This window comes from Triturus cristatus, chromosome 4_2 (assembly GCF_964204655.1).
Source record: "Triturus cristatus chromosome 4_2, aTriCri1.1, whole genome shotgun sequence".
NCBI lineage: Eukaryota > Metazoa > Chordata > Amphibia > Caudata > Salamandridae > Triturus > Triturus cristatus.
In genome coordinates this window covers 905,743,541-905,767,965 of record NC_140586.1, presented here as the reverse complement: position 1 = coordinate 905,767,965, position 24,425 = coordinate 905,743,541, and positions in this window count along the sequence as shown.

The window sequence follows — 24,425 nt, the reverse complement described above, 5'->3', positions numbered from 1 at the left end:
ACCTGTCATTGTGCTGCTTTAGGCCTTGTGCGGTGGTTTTGTATCTTGCACTCATGGGTGCTGGTTATGGTCCAGGTACTGTGCTGTCTCTTGTGTTTCTGGCCTGGCTCTGTGCACCCTTCCTGTGCTAGTTCATGAGCAGGCACGGTGTGGTTCTGGTGCTGGCTCTATGCTTGTTCTGGACCTGTCATTGTGCTGCTTAAGGCCTTGTGTGGTGGTTTTGTATCTTGCACTCACGGGTGCTGGTTATGGTCCGGGTACTGTGCTGTCTCGTGTTTCTGGCCAGGCTCTGTGCACCCTTCCTGTGCTAGTTCATGAGCTGGCACAGTGTGATTCTGGTGCTGGCTCTATGCTTGTTCTGGACCTGTCATTGTGCTGCTTTAGGCCTTGTGTGGTGGTTTTGTATCTTGCACTCACGGGCGCTGGTTGGTCCAGGTACTGTGCTGTGTCTTGTGTTTCTGGCTTGGCTCTGTGCACCCTTCCTGTGCTAGTTCATGAGCTGGCACGGTGTGGTTCTGGTGCTGGCTCTATGCTTGTTCTGGACCTGTCATTGTGCTGCTTTAGGCCTTGTGTGGTGCTTTTGTATCTTGCACTCACGGGCGCTGGTTGGTCCAGGTACTGTGCTGTCTCTTGTGTTTCTGGCCTGGCTCTGTGCACCCTTCCTGTGCTAGTTCATGAGCTGGCACGGTGTGGTTCTAGTGCTGGCTCTATGCTTGTTCTGGACCTGTCATTGTGCTGCTTTAGGCCTTGTGTGGTGGTTTTGTATCTTGCACTCATGGGTGCTGGTTATGGTCCAGGTACTGTGCTGTCTCTTGTGTTTCTGGCCTGGCTCTGTGCACCCTTCCTGTGCTAGTTCATGAGCTGGCACAGTGTGGTTCTGGTGCTGGCTCTATGCTTGTTCTGGACCTGTCATTGCGCTGCTTTAGACCTTGTGTGGTGGTTTTGTGGTTTTGTATCTTGCACTCACGGGCGCTGGTTATGGTCCAGGTACCTGTGCTGTCTCTTGTGTTTCTGGCCTGGCTCTGTGCACCCTTCCTGTGCTAGTTCATGAGCTGGCACGGTGTGGTTCTGGCGCTGGCTCTATGCTTGTTCTGGACCTGTCATTGTGCTGCTTTAGGCCTTGTGTGGTGGTTTTGTATCTTGCACTCATGGGCGCTGGTTATGGTCCAGGTACTGTGCTGTCTCTTGTGTTCTGGCCTGGCTCTGTGCACTCTTCCTGTGCTAGTTCATGAGCTGGCACGGTGTGGTTCTGGTACTGGCTCTATGCTTGTTCTGGACCTGTCATTGTGCTGCTTAAGGCCTTGTGTGGTGGTTTTGTATCTTGCACTCATGGGCGCTGGTTATGGTCCAGGTACTGTGCTGTCTCTTGTGTCTCTGGCCTGGCTCTGTGCATCCTTCCTGTGCTAGTTCATGAGCAGGCACGGTGTGGTTCTGGTACTGGCTCTATGCTTGTTCTGGACCTGTCATTGTGCTGCTTTAGGCCTTGTGTGGTGGTTTTGTATCTTGCACTCACGGGCGCTGGTTGGTCCAGGTACTGTGCTGTCTCTTGTGTTCTGGCCTGGCTCTGTGCACCCTTCCTGTGCTAGTTCATGAGCTGGCACGGTGTGGTTCTGGTGCTGGCTCTATGCTTGTTCTGGACCTGTCATTGTGCTGCTTTAGGCCTTGTGTGGTGGTTTTGTATCTTGCACTCACGGGCGCTGGTTGGTCCAGGTACTGTGCTGTCTCTTGTGTTTCTGGCCTGGCTCTGTGCACCCTTCCTGTGCTAGTTCATGAGCTGGCACGGTGTGGTTCTAGTGCTGGCTCTATGCTTGTTCTGGACCTGTCATTGTGCTGCTTTAGGCCTTGTGTGGTGGTTTTGTATCTTGCACTCATGGGTGCTGGTTATGGTCCAGGTACTGTGCTGTCTCTTGTGTTTCTGGCCTGGCTCTGTGCACCCTTCCTGTGCTAGTTCATGAGCTGGCACAGTGTGGTTCTGGTGCTGGCTCTATGCTTGTTCTGGACCTGTCATTGCGCTGCTTTAGACCTTGTGTGGTGGTTTTGTGGTTTTGTATCTTGCACTCACGGGCGCTGGTTATGGTCCAGGTACTGTGCTGTCTCTTGTGTTTCTGGCCTGGCTCTGTGCACCCTTCCTGTGCTAGTTCATGAGCTGGCACGGTGTGGTTCTGGCGCTGGCTCTATGCTTGTTCTGGACCTGTCATTGTGCTGCTTTAGGCCTTGTGTGGTGGTTTTGTATCTTGCACTCATGGGCGCTGGTTATGGTCCAGGTACTGTGCTGTCTCTTGTGTTCTGGCCTGGCTCTGTGCACTCTTCCTGTGCTAGTTCATGAGCTGGCACGGTGTGGTTCTGGTACTGGCTCTATGCTTGTTCTGGACCTGTCATTGTGCTGCTTAAGGCCTTGTGTGGTGGTTTTGTATCTTGCACTCATGGGCGCTGGTTATGGTCCAGGTACTGTGCTGTCTCTTGTGTCTCTGGCCTGGCTCTGTGCATCCTTCCTGTGCTAGTTCATGAGCAGGCACGGTGTGGTTCTGGTACTGGCTCTATGCTTGTTCTGGACCTGTCATTGTGCTGCTTTAGGCCTTGTGTGGTGGTTTTGTATCTTGCACTCACGGGCGCTGGTTGGTCCAGGTACTGTGCTGTGTCTTGTGTTTCTGGCCTGGGTCTGTGCACCCTTCCTGTGCTAGTTCATGAGCAGGCACGGTGTGGTTCTGGCGCTTGCTCTATGCTTGTTCTGGACCTGTCATTACGCTGCTTTAGGCCTTGTGCGGTGGTTTTGTATCTTGCACTCATGGGTGCTGGTTATGGTCCAGGTACTCTGCTGTCTCTTGTGTCCCTGGCCTGGCTCTGTGCACCCTTCCTGTGCTAGTTCATGAGCAGGCACGGTGTGGTTCTGGCGCTGGCTCTATGCTTGTTCTGGACCTGTCATTGTGCTGCTTTAGACCTTGTGTGGTGGTTTTGTATCTTGCACTCATGGGTGCTGGTTATGGTCCAGGTACTGTGTTGTCTCTTGTGTTTCTGGCCTGGCTCTGTGCACCCTTCCTGTGCTAGTTCATGAGCAGGCACGGTGTGGTTCTGGTGCTGGCTCTATGCTTGTTCTGGACCTGTCTTTGTGCTGCTTAAGGCCTTGTGTGGTGGTTTTGTATCTTGCACTCACGGGTGCTGGTTATGGTCCAGGTACTGTGCTGTCTCTTGTGTTTCTGGCCAGGCTCTGTGCACCCTTCCTGTGCTAGTTCATGAGCTGGCACGGTGTGATTCTGGTGCTGGCTCTATGCTTGTTCTGGACCTGTCATTGTGCTGCTTTAGGCCTTGTGTGGTGGTTTTGTATCTTGCACTCACGGGCGCTGGTTGGTCCAGGTACTGTGCTGTGTCTTGTGTTTCTGGCTTGGCTCTGTGCACCCTTCCTGTGCTAGTTCATGAGCTGGCACGGTGAGGTTCTGGTGCTGGCTCTATGCTTGTTCTGGACCTGTCATTGTGCTGCTTTAGGCCTTGTGTGGTGGTTTTGTATCTTGCACTCACGGGCGCTGGTTGGTCCAGGTACTGTGCTGTGTCTTGTGTTTCTGGCCTGGCTCTGTGCACCCTTCCTGTGCTAGTTCATGAGCTGGCACGGTGTGGTTCTAGTGCTGGCTCTATGCTTGTTCTGGACCTGTCATTGTGCTGCTTTAGGCCTTGTGTGGTGGTTTTGTATCTTGCACTCACGGGTGCTGGTTATGGTCCAGGTACTGTGCTGTCTCTTGTGTTTCTGGCCTGGCTCTGTGCACTCTTCCTGTGCTAGTTCATGAGCTGGCACGGTGTGGTTCTGGTGCTGGCTCTATGCTTGTACTGGACCTGTCATGGTGCTGCTTCTGAGTCTGGCACTGTCCTGTTTGTGTGTATGTCCCAGCGTGTGATCTGGCACTGTGGAAGTCCTGGCCCTGTGGCTTTAGTGGTCTGGCCCCAGTTATCCCCTTTGTTATGTGCTTGGAGCGGCATTGGTTGGAGGTTTGACACTGATGCATGATGGACTTCACTCTGCTGGTTTTGTTCCTGCCCTGAAAAGCTATAGAAAATGTACCTGGTGGACTTTGCGCAGTCTCTGTCCCTGTGCCAAGTGAGGGCATATATGAGGGTTTGCTTGAATGGAAATCTGGGCACCTGCTTCCAGCTGTTGCTTCTCTCCGCCTGAACGAAGGAAACAGCTGGGCTCGTGAAGAGTACCGTTAGAATAAACACCACTCAGATGTAACAACTGTTTGTTTTGGGGCAATATTTGGACAAGCCAGAGTTGCGCCTTAGAAACTCCTTTAGATTTTTATCCTAAATCAGGGGCAACGTTCCTAATACAGTTGTATTTCCACGATCAGAAAATGCCGGTTTTTCCAATTCAGGACTTTCCCCATGAATGTGGGGAGTCAGGCGTCGGCGGCCATGTTCATCGTTCGTTTTCTGTATTGATGTGCAGAGGAGTTTATATCAACCTTGAGCTGACGTTAATCTCTGCCTTATTTCCAGGCTGCCTGCCTTACTTCATGTTCAGCCACATTTTAAGGAGGTGGGTTTATCATATGGACTTTTAAATAAGATTTTTGTGTTTTTGTTCGGTTAAAACTGAAATCTCTGCACTGTAGGGCTTGCAGGCCCAGGTGCTCCTGTGCTGAAACCATGCTTCAGCACTTGCTTTTTTCCCTTTGGTACAGCATTGCAAGATGGGTGAAGGAGTTAAATGCTCTGAGTGGGGATGTAGTACTTTTGACAGCCCTCCTGATTGGCTGCACAGAGACCCCTGTCCCATCCAGGCCCCTTTGTAATTGTGACCTTCAAAGCTTTGCTGTTCAAGCCATTTTAGTATATCCGGGTAAGTGGCAAGACATTTGGGAAGGTGATTTACCACAAGAGCTTCTTGTGTTGTACTGCTGCAATATATAGCTGGATGTTTATCTATAAACATTCTTGAATGGATGGTCAGGGTGTGTGAAATCCCAGCCAATGACGAATTGGGAATTCTCTGTGAAAACAGAAATGTACACCACCACATCAAACATCTCTGCGGTAACCTGCTTACTAGCCCAGATAACTTGCATGTCCAAGTTCCTCCTGGACTAAAGATTGCTCCCAGGATTGTTATGACAAGTCTCCTGCATCTTGACTTCAGTTCCAGGTACAGTATGCCTTCCTGCCTTTAACTGGAAACATGCTATTCCCTTGCTGTGGAGGCCCTGAATTATTAGTCTTGAAGCCATATGGAAGCTGAGCTCAGAGTGTCTCTTGAAGAGACTGCTTAAAGAGATCCCTAAAGGGGGTTTCTATTACCTCTTAGGGCTGTGCCAAATGGTATCTTAGTATATGGACACTGTATGTGTTGACGCCAGGTGGGCAATTGCTCTGCACCGGGAAAATACATTACACATGCTAAGACACCTACCTTCCCGCAGTACCACACTCTTTTAGAACAAGCATTGGCATAGCCAATAGGTCTCGCCTTTGGGACCTCATAAGTGTTTAGCCATGCACCAGTTGATGTTGTTGCACCAAGGATATTGTGCTGCATTACTAAATACTTATAAGGTCCCAAAGGCACGACCTATTGGCTATGCCAGTGCTTGTTTCCAGTGTTTCAACAAAAACAGCCATTCCAGCCATTTGCTCTGTTCTTGATTGTTGAATGCCTTTGGGACCTCCAGTGGTAGTCTGTGGTACTGCTGTCTGCAAGCGCGAGGCCTTGCGTCTGACTGGAGGGACCTCTAGGAGCAGTAGAAGGTACTGCAGCTTGCTACAGGTTCGAGGGACCTCTGATACAGGCTTGTGTACTGCACCTAAGTGAAAGACTTCTGGAACCAGCAGATGGCACAGTGCTTGCTACTAGGGGTCTGGAGAATAAAAACAAGCGGCACATTTCTGGCATTCTGCGGATGGAACCTCGTCCATAAACCCTTCCATTTTATCCTCAAGTTTATTCAGCTGTCCTATTTCTATCTGCCCTGATTTTGGAAACATTACCTGGTGACAGACTTTCAAAAATGAGGAAAATGATAAACATGTTTTTGGTCCATTCTTTAGTGAAGATTTTGAAAACGTTGATAAAGGTGGAGAGTGAAAATGCAAAGTGAGGCGCAGAATGCATTGCCTTTTCTAGAACATTGTTCTTTGTATTTTCAACAGAAATCCCAGCGCGCTGAAATGTGTTTTTGACTTCCATCACAGAAACCAGCATTGGCAAAGCCAAAAGGTCTTGCTTTAATGTGTTAGTGCAAGTAAATTGCATTGTCGCATACCTGGGTGTTCATGTTTTACTACATATAGCCTGACTTATTGGCTTTGCAAATGCTTGTGCCTTATGAACGCTGTCAGTGTAGGTTAATTGCATTCAGTGACAGTTGACTATATGCAATTTTTAAAGATTTGCAAGTACTCAAACATTACCAAATTGCTAATAAGGGGTACAAATGTATTTATGTTAGAGAGGTGACGGTCAACCACTAATATTCTGGAGTCTGGCTGCGGTGTTCTGGATGGTCTGGAGCTTGTGTAGCAGGGTTTTGTTGATTCCGGCGTAGAGGGCCTTGCCGTAGTCCAATCTGCTGCTTATGAGTGCGTGGGTGACGGTCTTTCTGCATTCAGAGGATATCCACTTGAAGGTCTTATGGAGTATGCAGAGGGAGTTGAAGCAGGTGGAGGCGACGGCATTGATCTGCTGGTTTAAGGTGAGTGAGGAGTCTAGAATGAAGCCGAGGTTCCAGGCGTGGTCCGTCGGGGTGGGTGGGTTTCCAAGGGCATGGGGCGCCCAGGAGTTGTCCCACGCAGTGGGAGAGGGTCCAAGGACGAGGACCTCTGTCTTCACTGGGTTCAGTTTTAGGCAGTTGTCGCTCATCCAGGCTGCGATGTCTTTCATTTCTTCTTGGAAGCTGAGTCTGGTGTCTTCGGGGTTCTTCGTGAGAGAGAGGATGAGCTGGGTGTTGTCGACGCAAGATACTATGCTGAGCCCATGCTGTCTTACGATGGGGGTGAGGGGGCCCATGTAGATGTTGAAGTGCGTGGGACTGATTGAGGATCCTTGGGGTACTCTGCAGTTAATCTCAGTAGGTTCGGAGAGGAAGGGAGGGAGTCTGATCCTTTGGGTTTGGGTTCGGGATCCAGTCGATCCAGTCCAGGGCGGTTCCCTGTATACCAGCATCATGGAGTTTGGCTGCAAGAGTGCGGTGGGAGATGGTGTCGAAGGCTGCGGAGAACTCTAATAGGATGAGGGGCACAGTGTGGCCCTGGTCGAGTAGCATGTGTATGTCATCGGTGGTGGCGACCAGGGCGGTTTCGGTGCTGTGGTTGCTCCGAAATCCGGACTGAGAGGGGTCGAGGATGGCGTTCTCTTCGATGAAGGTGGTCAGTTGGGCTTTGATGAATCTCTCTGTGACTTTGGCTGCGAAGGGAAGGAGAGAGATGGGCCGGTAGTTTTCAGGTCCATCGGGTCAGCCGAGGGTTTCTTGAGGAGGGGCTTGACCTCTGCCCGCTTCCAGTCGACAGGAAAGATGCCGGAATCAAGGGAGGTGTTGATGGTCCGGCCTAGCTCAGGTGCTATGGTGGCGGCAGCTCTGTGGTAGATGTGCGGTGGGCAGGGGTCGGTGGGGGATCCTGAGTGGGTGTTCTTCATGGTCGTGGTGGTGTCTTCAGTGGTGGCAGGTTTCCAGGTGGTGATGGTTGGAAGGTTGTCAGTGGAGAAGAGGGGCGTGGTGTCCGGAGTCTGTTTGCTGAAGTTGTCATAGAGGGCCTTGATTTTCAGGTGGGAGTAGGAGCTGAGCTTGTTGTAGAGGTTCTGAAAATGTAGTGGAGACAGGGTTTTACGTGCACACTTTGCTATGTTAGCATAAGCGCTTTAGAAGTTAAACGCCATCTTGCCACTTTGCTGCTTTTGCACACGACACTACAGGTAGCTGTTATAAGTAAAACTGCTTGCTTGCTTTTTCTTCACATGAGAATGGTCTGTTGTTCACATCCCTAGACGTGCACCGTGACCTTAGTCTGAACACTGTGTGCAGAAGCCGTCAAGGTCAAATAACAATAAATGCTGGTGAATTCAGGTTGAACAGCCCACACTCTAGACACAACACGCACACAGCTGCAAATATCTGAAACTCGGGTGCCTTTAATATTGCATCTGCATGCATGATTCAGACACTTGGAGAAAACCTTTCCAGACACAGAGAGCAGAGCTGATCCTGTGATGTGATTCACCTAAGCTGATCTTTGAGGTATGGGGTTCCCCATTCAAACCTAGAGACCTTCTATTAGTTTATAAATCTAGGGGGCATATTATCAAGCCAGGCGATAAAAGTATCTCCGCTTTAGCGGCAGTAAACTGCCGCTAAAACTGCGATAATGGGCTTGATAATATGCTCTATGGAATTCCAATTGAAGCCCATGTTAGATGCGAAGGACATCTAACATGGGCTTCAATTGGAATTCCGTAGAGCATATTATCAAGCCCATTTTCGCCGTTTTAGTGGCAGTTTTATGCCGCTGAAGCGGCGATAATTTTATCGCCTGGCTTGATAATATGCCCCTAGTTTACTAGCCAAGGGAGGGTGGTTTACAAAGTATTATAGGACTTGGTTTCCACTATCATTTTTAATATGATTTCTCCCTTCATTTTCTATGGAATTGTAACAATGCTGATGGTTTTATTTTTAATCATTTGTCTGCTTATGTTAGCCAAAGACCTGCATCTTAGAGCACGTAGTTAAAAATAAACATTTTAAACTTTTCCGTGCTTCTGTTGTGGACTGCTATGAGAATTATAACGAAAAGGTGTTTCTGATTCCCACCATTCCTGAGAGTACTCTAAGTCGCTTGTTCTGGGTTGTCTAATCATTGGTAGCTTCGAGATGATACGGAGAACGAATGAGACACTGATGCTAGTCGGATAGGGGTTCTGGGTACTGAGGTGAGTTTTTTGGTACACCACAATTCACTGAGGTCCTGGTTTCCTGTGCATAGTTCTGTGCATGAGCAGAATCCCCGCAACATGGTGCACCTAACGTTTTGGTCTTATGATTGAGACGCCTTAGTAGTGCTTATATTTGTCCACAACACCCTCACTCTTGTTTCCGGTTAACGGGAGTGACGGTTAAACCTACCTAAATAATTAATATATAGGTTCACTCAAGCTCGACAATTAAAAAGGTTTCATTTTATCTTATCCCCTTTTTGTGCTACGATTTAACATAGATTGTTTTTCTTCTCTGTATCCTTATGGCTGAAGTCGCTATTGCAGCACATAGTCGCGCACCTCTCAGGCGTCATTTGACGCAGTTCGGGGTGCCTGACGATGGGATGTCTATTATCTTTAAAGTGAGTGCCGATGCGTCGTTTCCCTATGAGCTGTTTTACTCTTGGGTTACTTTGTCGGAGGTGAATGCGGATGATAAGACGTTTCAAACATACACTCCTACGGCAGTCCCAGCTAAATACATGCCATATAGGACACAGAAAATTCCCATTTCTGCTTGGCAGCATCGTATTTGGTTCAATGGTGCCCTCCCCCACACCGTTACACCGGTTTGTTTGGGTCCCTTGTCCATTCCAGCGGCCACTTGGCCAGTCTTGGCCAGGTTTACACCACATCCATGTTATTTGCAAGCCCCGGTGGATGACTTATGTCAGTTCCATACCACCTTGATTACAGTACATAGGGCTTTAGTGCAATACGTCTCTCACAATGTCCAGGTGGGGGCACCTGGGGCTGCGAAGCAACCTGCTAGCCCAGCCGGGATTACTATTAGTCCCATCATGGTAAATTTGGTAATGGGCAAGCGGCCCCAGCCTTATTGGCTTGCTGAGAAATGTGACCAGCTGGAAGCGGTATTTCCAAATTCTACTCCTGTGGAAAAACACAGGATCCTTACCATTAGTTTGCAGAACAATTTGGTCCCAGAGGTAAATGATTGTCAGAACTGGGGTAAAGTGTTTGCAGCAGTCTACTCGAAGTGCTTTGGCACACCGTCTATGACTGTACTGCCCTCCTTGATCAAACGTGTTCAGGATCAACACGGTCCGGAGGCGGCGGTCGAGTTAGGAATGAGGCTTGTCGGTGTGTTCGACGTAGTTGCTGATCTCATCCTGGCTAACGTCAAAGGAGATGCGGTTAACTTTCAAGTGTTGAATGCCCTGCGCCTTGTCGATGACGTCGATAAACCCAGGCAGTTACCGAAAATTATTGCGGAGGCTTATAAGACCATTGGCCGCAGTAATTTGGGCTTTAAGCCTTTTGCTAAAACAATAGCGCAACCACAAACTCAGACGGTTAAGTCCACTAAAGACGACCGTCCAGCTTTTCCTCAACAAAATTGGAAAACTAAGAAACAGGGAAAGCAGCAACAGAAACAGGGGTCTCGTCCCACGTCAACGGTTCAGGTGACTACTGAACGCACTTATGAATTGCGCGATCGCGCTAGAATTAGATCTCCTGATAGATTTCAGGTTCCTGAACAACGTTCTCCTCATTCTTCACAGGAAACATCGGTCTCATAGTCCGGTGGAGGAGAAGGTGGCATAGGTCGGGGTGCCCAACAAGGACGTGAGCAGCCCCGCCCGGCTGACGGTAAAGGAAAGCAGAAAGAGTTTGCACGTCAACGACCCCCGTTTCAGAAAAAGAAGGTTGCTGCATTAACAGTGAGGTATGCCACAGATAGTGAGAACGCTGCTTCGGAACCTGACATGGGCACTAACGCTGCTAGACAGCACGGCGGAAGTTACAATAGTGCAGCAAGCACTGCGTCCTTATCTGAAGGCAACAGCAACTGATACATTCATTACTGTAGAAACTGCTGACACTAGAGTGGCTCCCCCTGACAGACTATATACCATAGTCCTTTTAATAGAAGATGACATACAACGTACCATAAAAGGGATTTTTTGGGAAAATCTGACCTCTACATATGACATTCTGTTAGCGGAGGTGGACTGGCCCCAACTTTCGTTTTGGCAGCTCCCAGAGGGGAGGAGGTAATCCTCCCATCTTTCGCGCACACTGTGCCGAAGGAGCAAGCTCAGAACTTTGCAGAAGAGTGGGCACAGGTGCTTGCACCGGCGTTGTACCGTACTCAGGTTGGATGGGATGAATTGTCACTAAACCATGAGATTCCATTACGGTCTATGCCACAGCCACAACCCCAATATCCCATGCGCCGCAAAGCTAGATCTCACGTCGCAGAGATCCTTGAACAATTGGAATATCAAGGTGTAATTGAAACATGTGTGTCACCTATGAATAATCCTCTTTTCACTGTAATCAAACCTGATGGGTCGAACCGCTTAGTTTTGGATTACCAGCATTTGAACTCTCATTGTCGGACCTATGCGGTACAGAATACCCACAGTTCTGCCCTCGTTGATAGTCTCATGAGAAAAAGGTTTTAGACCACACTTGACATCTCCAATGGCTTTTATAGCCATAACCTGTCTTCTATTAGTAGTCAATGGACAGCCTTTACATCCGGCGGCAAACAGAAACAGTTTAAAAGATTAGCCATGGGCTACAAAAACAGTCCAGGTGTCTGTGCCGCACGTGTAGTCTCTCTGTTAGAGAGCATTAACCCTGATGCGTACTCATATGTTGATGATATCTATCTCACAGACGACAAATTATGGCCGCATCTGTGTTTCATTGACCGCATCATTGCTATGTTTGCGGACTTCGGTTACAAATTTAACTTTGCAAAATCACACATTGCGGAGTTTACAGTGTTGTTTTTAGGCTATGAACTCAACAACAAAGGTCGAGGTTTAGCACCTCACTTCCTGGAGAAGTGCGCATGTTTGCACACTCCAACGACTCTGAAAAAACTACAATCTTTGCTGGGTTGTTTAAATTTTGGGCGTACTTACATTCCCGACTATGCCCAGCATATCAAGCCGCTATATGCCTTGGTACAACCTACTTTCTCCAAATCGGGCTGGCTGCCAGAACATTCAGCTATCCTGCAATCTTTGCAGGCTGATCTTCTGACTTCTAAATACTTACTGACGCGTGATAACCACACAAACCTGTTAATAAGACTTGGGCCTGGCGCGGTGGGTTTCACGTACTTAACATTCAATGAGGGCGACACAGTCCCCATTGCTTCCAAGTCACACTTGTACACATCGGCTGAAATGTGCTTTTCCATGGTCGAAAACGTCTTGACTGCAGTGCAAATGGTGATTTTGAAAGAGAGAGCGCTGTCGCAAGGGAAACGCATATTGGTTGTCACACCGTATCCTGACCTAGAGGCAGTGATGAAGGCCAGTGTACCAAATTCTAAAGCTTTGCATCCGTGTTGGATACAATGGGACACTTCATTAACGACTCCAGATGTCACTTTCATTTTTGATACCTCATTGTAGACTTAGGAGTATTTGCAGTATGAATTTGTTCATCCAGCTCCCCTGTCCTTGCGCCCGCTTGATGATTACCATTGTATCATTTACACTGACGGTTCAGCGCAACCAGCGATGGCTTCTAAGCATGCTTATTCGGCGGCCTGCGCAATAGTGGCTGGTACTTTCATGAATGGTAAATTCAAGTCTGATGTCGTGCACACGCAGACATTGGGTTATTGTACCGCCCAGTTGGAAGAGCTTCATGCTCTGGTGCTTGCACTGGAGTTTGCTGATCCTCTAGTGACTACTCTTATAGTGAGTGACTCTTTTTACTGTGTTCAGTTTTACAACAACAATTTATTCTTTTGGTCTCAAAATGAGTATCGTGATTCCAAAGGTAGCACAATCAAGCATAACATGCTTTGGGTTTGATTCGCAGAACTTTAACAACGTCTGCCGCTCGTGAATGTAATTCATACTCTTGGGCACAAGCGCATAGGTGTCCACGCTGTTGGCAACGAAAACAGCAGTGGCAACATATCTAGTAGCAGCAGTTACAAGATCCAAAAGTAAGATTGATGATGACATCTTGGCAGCAATTGCCGCGACAGAGAAGGGTGATAATTAGCCTTGGGGCTTCCCTTCTAAATACTCTTATCATTTAAGTCCTGATAAAGTTCCTTATGTGCGAATTATCGATGTTGGTGACAGATTGATTCCCAACGCGGACAGCAGACTTTCCTTGATAACAGCCGCTCACGAAGGTATGGCATCTGCCCATGCCGGCGTTTCTGCGACTGTTACTATCTTACAACAACGTTAATGGTGGCACGGATTGTATAAACAGACTCGTGCTTATGTCCTTAATTGTGACATTTGCCAGCAGATTAAACCTTCGACTGCTGCGCGTCCACCTCAAACACCGTTGTACATATCTAATAAACCCCTTTGGTGTGTTTATTTAGATCACTGCGGTCCTTTCTCCTTTGATACTGCTTTTAAGTACATCATAGTTGCAGTGGATTTGTGCACATGTTTTCTATGGGTATGGTCACAACGGAGTGCTGATGCTCGAACTGTCATCAGAGATTTGCGTGTATTTGTCGGAATTTTTGCTTGTGGTATTCTCCATTCAGACCAGGGTCCAGCGTTCGCCTCTAAGGCGTACAAGGATGCCATGAGATCTTTGGGGGTCCAAGTCAAATTTTCGTGTCCGTACCGGCCTGAGGGCAACAGTGTTGTGGAGCAAATGAACCGTGACTTAAAGCAATCTCTGACAGCTAGGGTTTTAGGTACAGTCAGAAACTGGTTGGCCCATTTGTATAGCGTTCAACGTGCACTTAATAATCTCCCTAGAATGTCTCTGGGTGGGTGGACCCCATACGAAATGCTCTTTAGCATAAAGATGTTTGTCCCAGACCTTGATGGTCTAGACATGGCGGCGTCGGCCGCACCCTTTGACGTAGATGATCATTCTGCTGTATTACAGAATTTACAAGAGACCCGAGAAAGTCTTGCAAAGGAACACTTGCCCTCCACAACTGATGTTGCACTTCAGATTCCTGTAGTTGGCTGGCTACCACGAGTTGGTGACCTAGTCCGTGAAAAGGTGGAGAACAAGAAGGAGTTTGGCCCCTCTTATTGTGCACGGCTCCAGTGCTTGGCGTGCAGGGTACAAGAACAGTCAATTTACCTCCACTTCCTGTTCACAAGGATAACAGGTACATCTCCATTGACAATGTAAAACTACAATGAGTGGCCGATTCTTCTTAGTATGACTCCAGCAGTCTCTTGTCCAGCAATGCTGAGAAATTCTGTTTTGGCTCCGGCAAATACCAACAGGCTTGACATTGCCATCAAGATGCAAACAGTTACTAATCCTTTATTGACTCCACCGGATGGTGGTCCCCTTGAAGATACTGAGTATACCTATCCCACAGATGTGTCGTTGCCTGGTGTGCAATCAAGTGCAGTTGACCAGTCACGTTTTTCATTTGACACTAACTCTGCAACATCGAATGCCCCATCGAAAATTTCGATTTTTGCTGTTTGGTTTAAAAGAAATTTTTTAATTCCCCCTTGGACTTACGTTTGACTGGTGCTCATATCTATTTTTTTGTTCATGTCGATTGGATTTGTGGTTGTATTTTTTCATCTAGTAAATGGATACTATCTAACCGAAAGATCTGAGATTAGATTAATTGATGGAACTTTGGCACCCCACTCCTCGTCACACATCATGAAGAGAGACCAGACTTTTGTTAACATTTCTGCCTGGCCTGTGTTAGATGGGATTGTATGGGATGCTGTAAAATTTCAAAATCATGGTCCCACAGAGGTGATTAATGTCCCCAATGTACTTCGTGTTTCTATGGGGGATGTTGTGAAACAAAACATATGCTCTGATAATTGAGATGTCCAAGCCGTAGAGGCTCTTTTTTCTGATTTAAAATATTATGCTGCTTTTGATGCTGAAGATTTGTATTTAGACACAGCAAATTATGGACAGTTGTTTTGCTGCCAACATTATGGCAATCATTTCCTGCATAAAGCAAATACATTTAGAAATATCGTCAATTATACACAATGGGAACACTGTCCAACTCCAATTGAGGGCCGTTCCAAAACTCTAGTGAAAAACATTATACATATTTTACTGATTTCAGTGTATCTAAACCTGAAGCCTTTTATTTTAAATTGGCTGCGGAGTCAGCTTCCAAGGTTAGACTGACCCACACTAAATTACTGTATTCCAAGTCCTTTATGGATGAATTGGTTATAGGGGGCTATGAGCTGTGGAAAGATACCATTGATCTTAAATCTGTTTGGGGTTCTAAAGCTTGGCAGGTGCAAGGTACATAAGCTCTGCTTCGTGCATGCCTTATCCCAAACCACATGTTGTTTTTGAATTCTACAATTTTTCAAACGACCTGCTTTGGGTTGGCTACTTCTAAAAAAATGAGTTCCCCTATTATTCCTGATCTGGGCGCATATCAAGATTGGGATAATCACACAGAGTTGTCCCTTGATGAATTACAGTCATTCATTACTAATACATCCTTCAACATTTCCAACTTAGATCCTGAAGGATGGTTAATATGGCAGAAAAGTTCAGATTCCTGTCAACATCTATTTCTAGGTCTGTACCCCGGCTATACACAGGTTAGGGTGGACCCCCGATTTGAATCTTCCCATTCTGTTACTGCCTATTCTGTAGGAAAGTTATGTCAAACCTGGCTGCAACATTCCACCTTGGCGTCTGTTAAACTTCATTTATCAATTGAATGACAAAGTAGATTTGAATGATTTTGTTTAAGGCCCTGTGGGTGGCAGGTCCAAAAGATGGGTGTATGCTGTTTACAACGAAGTTTGGAAATTAACTCAAATTGAAGCTGCTTCTAGATTAAGGGCTATTGATCAAGCCAATTTAGAAAAAGTGCTAGCTGTGATCGATAATAGCATTAACACCCTCTCATCAAGAATTTACACATTAGATAATATTGTTTCATCTGTTGTTGATATTGTACAAGATAATATGTCTGTTTTATACCATGGTCAAAATCAATTCCGATCTATAATGCAGTTTGCATGGACTTTACAAACATTGAAGGCTGGGAAAGATCCCTGGGACTACATGAGCACATCATCTTTATTCCTGCCGTTTAATCTGACTGATAAACAACAGTTCATGTCCATTAAGGATGCAACATACTCATTATTGCATATTGAAAAGTTGGCACCTTTACCATTCTCTGTGGCGGAATCGAACTCAGCTGTGTGGCTCATCTATGCATTGATCACTTTACCATTTCCATTGTTTAAGTTCAGTTCATATATGAAACAATATGCCTTAGGGAGGTAAGAACCATTGGGTACTGCTTTCCTGCATGACGTTTGGTCACTCCCATTTACATACAGATGCCTGAGAGAGGGTAAAGAGGTTTATTTAAAAGGGGAGGAATGCACTTCCACACCTGATTACTCAGTAGTTTGTAGGAACATCCAATTGCATGGCGCATGCAACGTTCTTGCACCGAATTTAGCTTGCATTCTGAAAGAAAATCCTGTGCCAGCGATTACGCCCACTTTTACGTTATAACAGTAGTTATTTGCTTTTAAATAATGAACCATGCTGCGGTATGTTAGTGGGGATTCCATACATTGTAACTGTCTCACAACGAGTAGTCTGTTGTAAGAATGTCCTTTTCCCACCCCCGCATGGGAGACTAGATGTATCCATCTGGCCTTCCATACCAACCTTGAAAGCAGAGTTCAACAAGATGAGCAGAATAAGGGCTCTATTGTCTCAAAAAGAAGTCGCTCTGACTTCCTCCCATTAAACATTTATCCTTCACGTAGCTAACACCCGCACCGAGGTGCATGCACTTTTAAATACTGATCTCCCCCTTCATTTTGGTGCTTTTATTCATACTATATTCAATGCCTCGTCAACAACTGGCTTGGTGCATTTTTTCAAAGTTGTGGGCTCCGGCCTCGTGACCTCCTTCCAAACAATATTTGGTGTGATACTGGCATTTTTTCATTGTATTTTTTCCATCGTCTTCGGCGGGCTTCCGTTAATTCTCACCTTGACTGCTGGTGTGCTGCTGTTGGTTTGCTTGCTCTGCAATGGCTGCACGATCTGTATCACACGACGCCTGCCCCGGCTGCTTCAATTGCGCAACCAGATGCTTGAATACTATGGAACATTACCACGGGCCACCTTGAGCGTAGCCTATGGATTATCGTTCCAGTTCCCATACTTTACTTGTGTGCAACCAGTTTTCCATTGCCTAGATTGTCCATTCAAATGGGCTCTGGATTTGTGCCTATCAAACACGGTGTCTCCTGCCCCGGATTATGATCGACTAATGAGTCCCTTAGTGGCTCATGAGTTGGACTGTTCTGGTATCGGGATTATGGCCTGTGGAACGGCGCACGAAGTCCTAGTGAATTGGGATACATATGCGGCAGCATATGACTTCCTGGCGCGAAGTTATCTTGAAGAACACGCAAGTTGTCCCCTGATGGTGCTAGAGGCTCAGGTTATCGAAGAACATGTATGTTCCTGTCAGGACTGTCAGGCCGTATCCAACTTACAAGCTTCCTGTGAGAAAGAACTCTCTAAAATCCTATCGTCTAAGGACAAGGCATTTAACCAATTCAATCCAAAATGGCCACAGGGTTGGTCGTGTGAATAGCAGGTTAGCGTTCTAGTGTTTTTATCCAATCAGCTAGATCCAGGTGTCAAGTCTGAGGAGCGTCGCACTTCTCCGAAGTTACCTGAGGAGAGAAGACCGAAAACTGTGAGCGACGCGTAGTTGTGAGGGAAGATATTTGTCACGTTTATTCCTAGTTGTGAGAGATACTACAAAGTCGCGGAGACATAGCAACTCAAGTAAGACCGTGAAATTCTTTTGAGAGATTTTGAAGGTGTTCGCGCATTCCGGAATTGGTGCTCAATTTCCTGGCAAGCGCACCGTTCTTGATGTAAATAAACCGATAGAAGATTTTTAGCACAGTGAATGAATGACTGTGTGGCGGCGCCTGTACTAAGCTAATATAGATGTGCCAAACCTGTAATTAGTAATTACCTGTAAATATTAAAACGAATGACAAAAGGTGAAGGAAGAAAACTTTGGGAGCAGAGTTAATATTCCCTAAAGTGAAAGATTAACAGAGAGCAAAAAAAAAAGGTATTAAGGCATACAAATGAAACTCCTCACCACATAAGAATAGCGTGAGCAAACAGCGATAGAAATACAACTTACCTTGGAGTATCCAGTTCAAGGCATCCTTCAGGATATAGCTGGTGAGGAAGGCTGTAGAAAAAGACAAGAAACAAAGAGTAGTTTAATGCAAGGTAACAAGCTAACACATGTAATGTTCTAGTCTACAGCACCAGAATGAAGGCAATATTTAAGACACGAAAGAATACTAGAAGAGAGGCATTGGTCACTCACAGACAGGGTAGGTTTACAGAATAAAGAAAAACACGTATGCAAAGAATAGTTATTAAGTTAAGATATCTTTTAAGTTTAATGTGAACATTTAATTTCAGTGCAACAACCAGTCAGCCCAGGAGAAAAGCTGAAGATAGACAGACGTCCAGGCTGAAGAAAGAAGAGTTGCTGAGTGACTGTCTCTTCTCTGTCCCATCCCCTTTCCCCCTTTGGGTTTCTTTGGCGGCACGTATTTAAGCGGTCGCTGGGAAGACCGAGGGAGGCATTGGGAACTTGCGACGTTTTGCTCCCGTGTGTAGAGAAGAGCACAGATCTGACAGAGTGAAGTGCCCACGTATTATTTTCACACCTGAGCAAAATGGCGGAAGGTTTGGACTTAAAAAAGTTAGGAGAAATATTAGAAGGAATCCAAAGGGAACTGATATCAGTTAGAGAGGACAATAGAGAATTGAGAAAAGAAACCTCAGATTTAACAATAAAAGTGAGTAATATTGTGTCAGGCCCTAGTGTGGAAATTTAGTTCGTAACTGAACATTATCTGCGCCATCTTGTCTCTCTCCAGCGCCGCATGCAGAAACACATTTTAGGCACCATGGCCCCTCTCCCCACTCATTGCCGATCGCCAGCGCGTCCCTCTGGCGCTGCGAACATCCCCCCGCGCGCTGACCACCCCCGCTCTCTCATACATGGGCCATAAACCCTCTCCTTCTGCGCGACCCTGCCATGGAACCACATCCCGGCCCTGACCAACACCTCCTTTCATCCCATACATGGTCATACATCCTTTTGATAACCCCCTTCCTCTGCACCCGATTGTCCGAACCGATCCTAGGCCATCACCTAGCCCTGCGGATGCAGTTTATTGCCCCTACTGTAAGGGAAACACCTCACATCAAAGGGATTACAGTAGATCAAGGCCCCCACCCCCTGACACCCGACCAGTCGCACACACCCCCGGGAATTGGCGGAATTTCCAGCTGTGTGATAGCCATCTCCTACTGTGGGTGGGGTGGGGACTTCCACTGTAGTTATGTGTGGGAGCGGATCCAAGCCGGGGATTCCGAGGATGTTCTTTCATGTATCAAAGCAATCTCAAGAATGTGCCATGTACAATAAACCGTGTAATAAAGCAATAAACTTGTGTATAAGAGGCCAGGCCTCAGAGATGTGGTTAGAGCACCTCGAGACGATACCTTGCTGTCCAATCTGACGTGTTCTGCTCCGACGGAATAAAACTTTGTTTCCTGCCTTCCAGTCTCCGGCGCCTGCCTCTTTTGTTGGTTAATCATCGAATGGTATAAGAGGCGATTACCGCCGGGCAATACTTGAAAGGTTATCGACTGAAACTGCCGCTACCATTTAACAATTGGCGTCCCAAACGTGGGGCCCATCAGCGACACGTGGATCCAAAGGGAGAGGTCCCGACGACAGAGTGAACGACTGCAACGATCGGGGAGAGCTCCTGCCCGATAGACCCTCGTCTGGCAGCCGATCATCCGAACTTCACTGGTTCCGAGCAGACCTCTCTCGAGTGATCTACGGTCCTGACTGGGAACCATCAGGAGTGCCGCGTCAAATACAGAGAGTAGAGGACGATCGGGCGCTGGAGGCGGAAGATGAGAAACTGTCCATGCGGTCCGGGTAAGGTCGTGTAACACGACAAATTGCGAAACGATTGATTGATTGATTGAAAATACTAGTATTGCTTATTTGATTGTTCTTTTTGAGATATTCGCTGCCTACAAACGGGGAAGAGTAGAAATACTCTCTCTCCCTTTGCAGATAGTGAAGGGTAGGTAACGCGGACTTTTGTCCCCCTTTGTAATCTGTCGTGCCTATTTTTCTCCCCACTGATTGATTGTCCGAACATTGATTGTTTTTGACGAATAGTGCTTTTTGAGATATTCTCTGTTTGCAAATAACATAGAATAGAAATATTCTGTCTAGTCTTTGCAGATAGTGAAGGGTAGGTAACGCGGACTTTTGTCCCCCGTTGTAACCCGTCGTGCCTATCTCTTTCTCACCATTTGATTGATTGATTGTCCGAACACTGGTTGTTCGATATTGGTTCTTTGGAGGTATTCTCTGCTTACAAATAACGTGGAATAGAGATATTCTGTCTAGTCTTTGCAAGCAGTGAAAAGATAGGTAGTGCAGACTTTTGTCCCCATTGTAACCTGTCATGCCTATCTTCTCCCCACTGATTGGTAGTTGGTTCTGCCCGGACCGCTTATTAGAGATGAACCATCCGGCTCCACTGGAAGGCACCCCTAATAAGGACATGTTTACTAAATATGGACTAGTCGCTGTAGCTTATAGCAAACTATGGCATAAATATACAAAGAAGGACTCCGAAAGTCAGTGGCCACTGATGGGATCCTTTGATGACCATAAAATAGAAACGCTAGAAATAGCTCTACGTAGCAATAAAACAACGCCCACTATGCTCGACAGTATCGGCATGTGGCGCAAAGAAACAACGCAACGGAAAAAGAGAGAAGAAGTAAAGGCAGAAAAAGAAATACGAAAGGCAGCTCACCTTGCCGCTAGAAAGTTAGAGGAAGAAATAAAGGAGAGACGGGAAGCTAAACAAAAACAAGAATCTGAAACGTCAGGCCAGTGCCCTGTTAGGACCCTGTTCTGCTTGGGTTTTCGGATCAGATAGAACCCGCTCATCAGAGCCTCACTAACCCAGCCAGAACGTTACCCCCTCCCTAGAACCTATTTACAATCATTCAACCACATATATCTATCACCTAAGGACAGGGGATTCCTACTATGCATACCAAGACCTCACAATCGGCGGCCTCGCGATCCCATACGGATCCAGACCTCTCTGCCCATATGACAGTATCACAAGTGGCGGCCTCGCGGTCCCATACGAACCCAGACCTCTCTACCCAGACGGCAGTAAATAAATCTTGGTCTCTGACGCCACCATCGAGAAACCCGCGTCTCTGTTTATTTGTGCACCGAGACAGGAAGGAACTCAGGGGTCTTTGGGTGTTGTTTCCCTGACACCTCTGGACTCTTAAAAGTCCAGAACCTCAAATTGGCGCCCAACGTGGGGCGACGTCATCCGGTACCGGTCCAAAGCCTGAAAAGTTTGAGGAATTTCGTTTGAAGATTCCGGAGGGAGGTACCCCGCTTCATCGATCCCTGCATGTCGTAAAAGTGGCCCGACGATCTCTTCCACGAGGGTTCCCGTTCCCAGACGGCTACAGAGGACCGCTGCCCTGACTGTCGCCCTCTCTTGGACCCGAGGTGCAGACCTTAGTACGGCGAGACGTAGACGGGTTCTCTTTGGTGACGTCTTCCACATTTCAGTTAAGTATTAAGTGGGTTACGCTCAGTTTGGTTGTTCTTTGTTGCTTTGGTTTAATTCGTAGATTATCATTGGTCGCTCTTGTTTAGATAATCTTTGTTTTGGTATTGGTTCATTCTGGTAGGCTTAAGTTCTCTGCGCATTTTGGTTGGAATTTGTCTTTGTTTGTCATGACTAACAGTAGTAATTGTTTCCTGTCCTGGTTACGTTGCAACGGGGATTCCCGGTTGGAGGATCCGTGTTCGGTTCCCCCGATTGGAACTCCTACATATGAGCTCTATTGTAAACATGGTGTAGGTCCTATTGCGTATAATGAAGTATGGGTCCGCTATACCAGAAAAGATGGTGTCCTTAGTTGGCCACCGCATGGTAGCTTTGAAAGCGAAATTCTAGACAATCTAGAAATGAAGTTGTTTAAAAGAAAAGCCCGGCCGGCAATGTTTGATTCTTTTCGCGTATGGCGTAAAGAAGCCAAACAGAGAGAAATTAGGAAGACGAAGAAAGAACAGAAAGAGAAAGGGTTGACTTTAATGGAGTCTGCTAGGCAGCTGCATGTCAACGAGACTGAGAAAGCAATGGAGATGGCGAATAGAAAATATAATTTGGCAATTGATAAATGTTACCCTGTATTGCCATCTTGTCCTACTAAGCCGATAGAGGACCATGAAAAGGATCCTCTGTTGTCTTATCTGTTGAATTCACCTCCACCGTATGCACAGGGTATTACAGCACCACAGTTACTACCTGTTGTACAGCCAGCTGCTGGTCAGCCTGGAATAGTTGCTCCACTTCCTTTGATTCCAGCTCCTGTCCTTCCCGTGGTTAATGTTCCTTCGGCACCCCCTCTTCCTGGGTCGCCTGTTCCGCCTTTGCCTGTCGTTTCGCAAACTGCTTTACCTGCTACTCCCACCCTTACTATTTCATCTGCTCCAGCTGCCCTGTTCCCGAACCCTGTGAACATTCTGACTCCGCTTTCCGTTCGTCGGAAAATAACCGACTCTGTAACTAATATCTTAACTCCTCACTACAGGTCTTTAATTGGGACCCCCGTTTCTGACTCTATACAGAGACGTAGTCAGCTTCCTGGTCCCCAGGAACGAGAAATGTTAGATTCAACAGCTCTTAGGTGGATGTCGAAAGCTGTGAAGTATGATGCACGAAGAGTGTTAGATACCTTTATGCAATGGAATGAACCAACTCAACGTTATGTTTTTGACGTGATGTGTGCTCTTGTGCGTGAGGAATGGGAAGATGATGACGTAGATTCCGTCCCCTCTGATCTGATAAATGTTCAGCAGAAATTTGCCGCAGGAATGGTGATAGGTTCAGAAGTAAGGGAAGCGATAGAACTGATTTTAGCTTATAGGGATGATTCCCCTCTTCGAGCGACAAGGGATCCTGATGGTTCACCGATTGCTAGGAAAAGACGAGGTCAATATCCGATGAGAGAAGTTCCACCGATATGGCGTGATGCAGTTCAAGCTGATGGGGCTAATGGTATTGCAGCTGCCCCGGCACAATTCCAGAGAGTGTGGATACGCATCCCTTGGAAGCGGGCCGAAGTATTAGCAGTAAAACAAGCGCTGCCGGACCCGCGTAAAAATCCTGCTGGTTATTATAAAGAGTTAACACAGACAGTTCAAGCGTGTGTCATGAATTTGGCAGACATTGAAATGTTATTTGGTAATGTAGTGCCACAGCCTATATGGGCCAAGATTCGGCAAGAGAACCACCCAGTCGCCCTAGGAGGTGATTGGCCAGCTATTGTAGCGGCAGATGCGCAACAAGTTGGCGGTCCTAAACCTGAACCTCTGATTGCTGCCTTACCTGGCAGAATAATTAATCTGATGAAAACACTGATGCCAGCGTTACGAGTTAATTGGGATAAACTATCGGCATGCAAGCAAAAGAAGGACGAAAGTGTCTCTGATTTCTTCACTAGATTTGAAGAGACCTTCGTAGACCACAGTGGGCAAGATATGAGTACTGAGGGAGGCCAGAGGTTATTTGTCGACAAGTTCGTGTTTAATTTACTACCTGAGCTTAGTAACAAGTTAAAGGATTCTGAAAGTGCATGGGCAGTGTCGACAACAGCACAAATACTTGCAACTGCTCAGTATTACGAGAATAGAGAGAAAGAAGAGAAGGAAAAGTCAGAAAAGAAAACGAAAGATTTGAAGACTAAAGTACTATTGCAACAGGCGTATCCGCATCGCTCGAATCAGTCAGATTCACAGCAGCGACCCCAGTTTCAGCACCAGCCACAATTCCAGCAAGGGACGCCCCAAAGATTTAATTATGGTTTTTCCCGACAACAGTTAGCATGGAATCAGTGTGCCTATTGTAAAAAGGAGGGTCATTATAAGAATGAGTGTCCAGTACTGCACGCACAGACTAGTGGTGTCCCAGCTCAGAGAGGTAATGTTGGGTTTATGCAAGCTCCTAGAGGTAGAGGACATGGTACAATGACACCACAGGCCGATCGCCCATCAAATTATTTCGATCAGCGAAATGTACAACCTGCGCAACCGGGTAGATCTCCACAGTATCATGTTGAAGATTATTATGATCATAATGAAGAGATTCAGAGAAGCGAGTACTAGGACAGCCACAGGCAAAGAGAGGGAGTAGTATCAGTTCCAGTTGATCAGAGTGGACCTTGTGTAGCAGTAGTTACATCAGGCGTGGTCGAACCGTTTCTCTTGGATACTGGTGCGGCAAAAAGTTCAATTATGCATGCGAAACTCCCTGGCGCACCTTTGTCTGGCTTAACGAACACTTCAGTAGGTTTCTCAGGCGCCCCTGTTCACAATCCT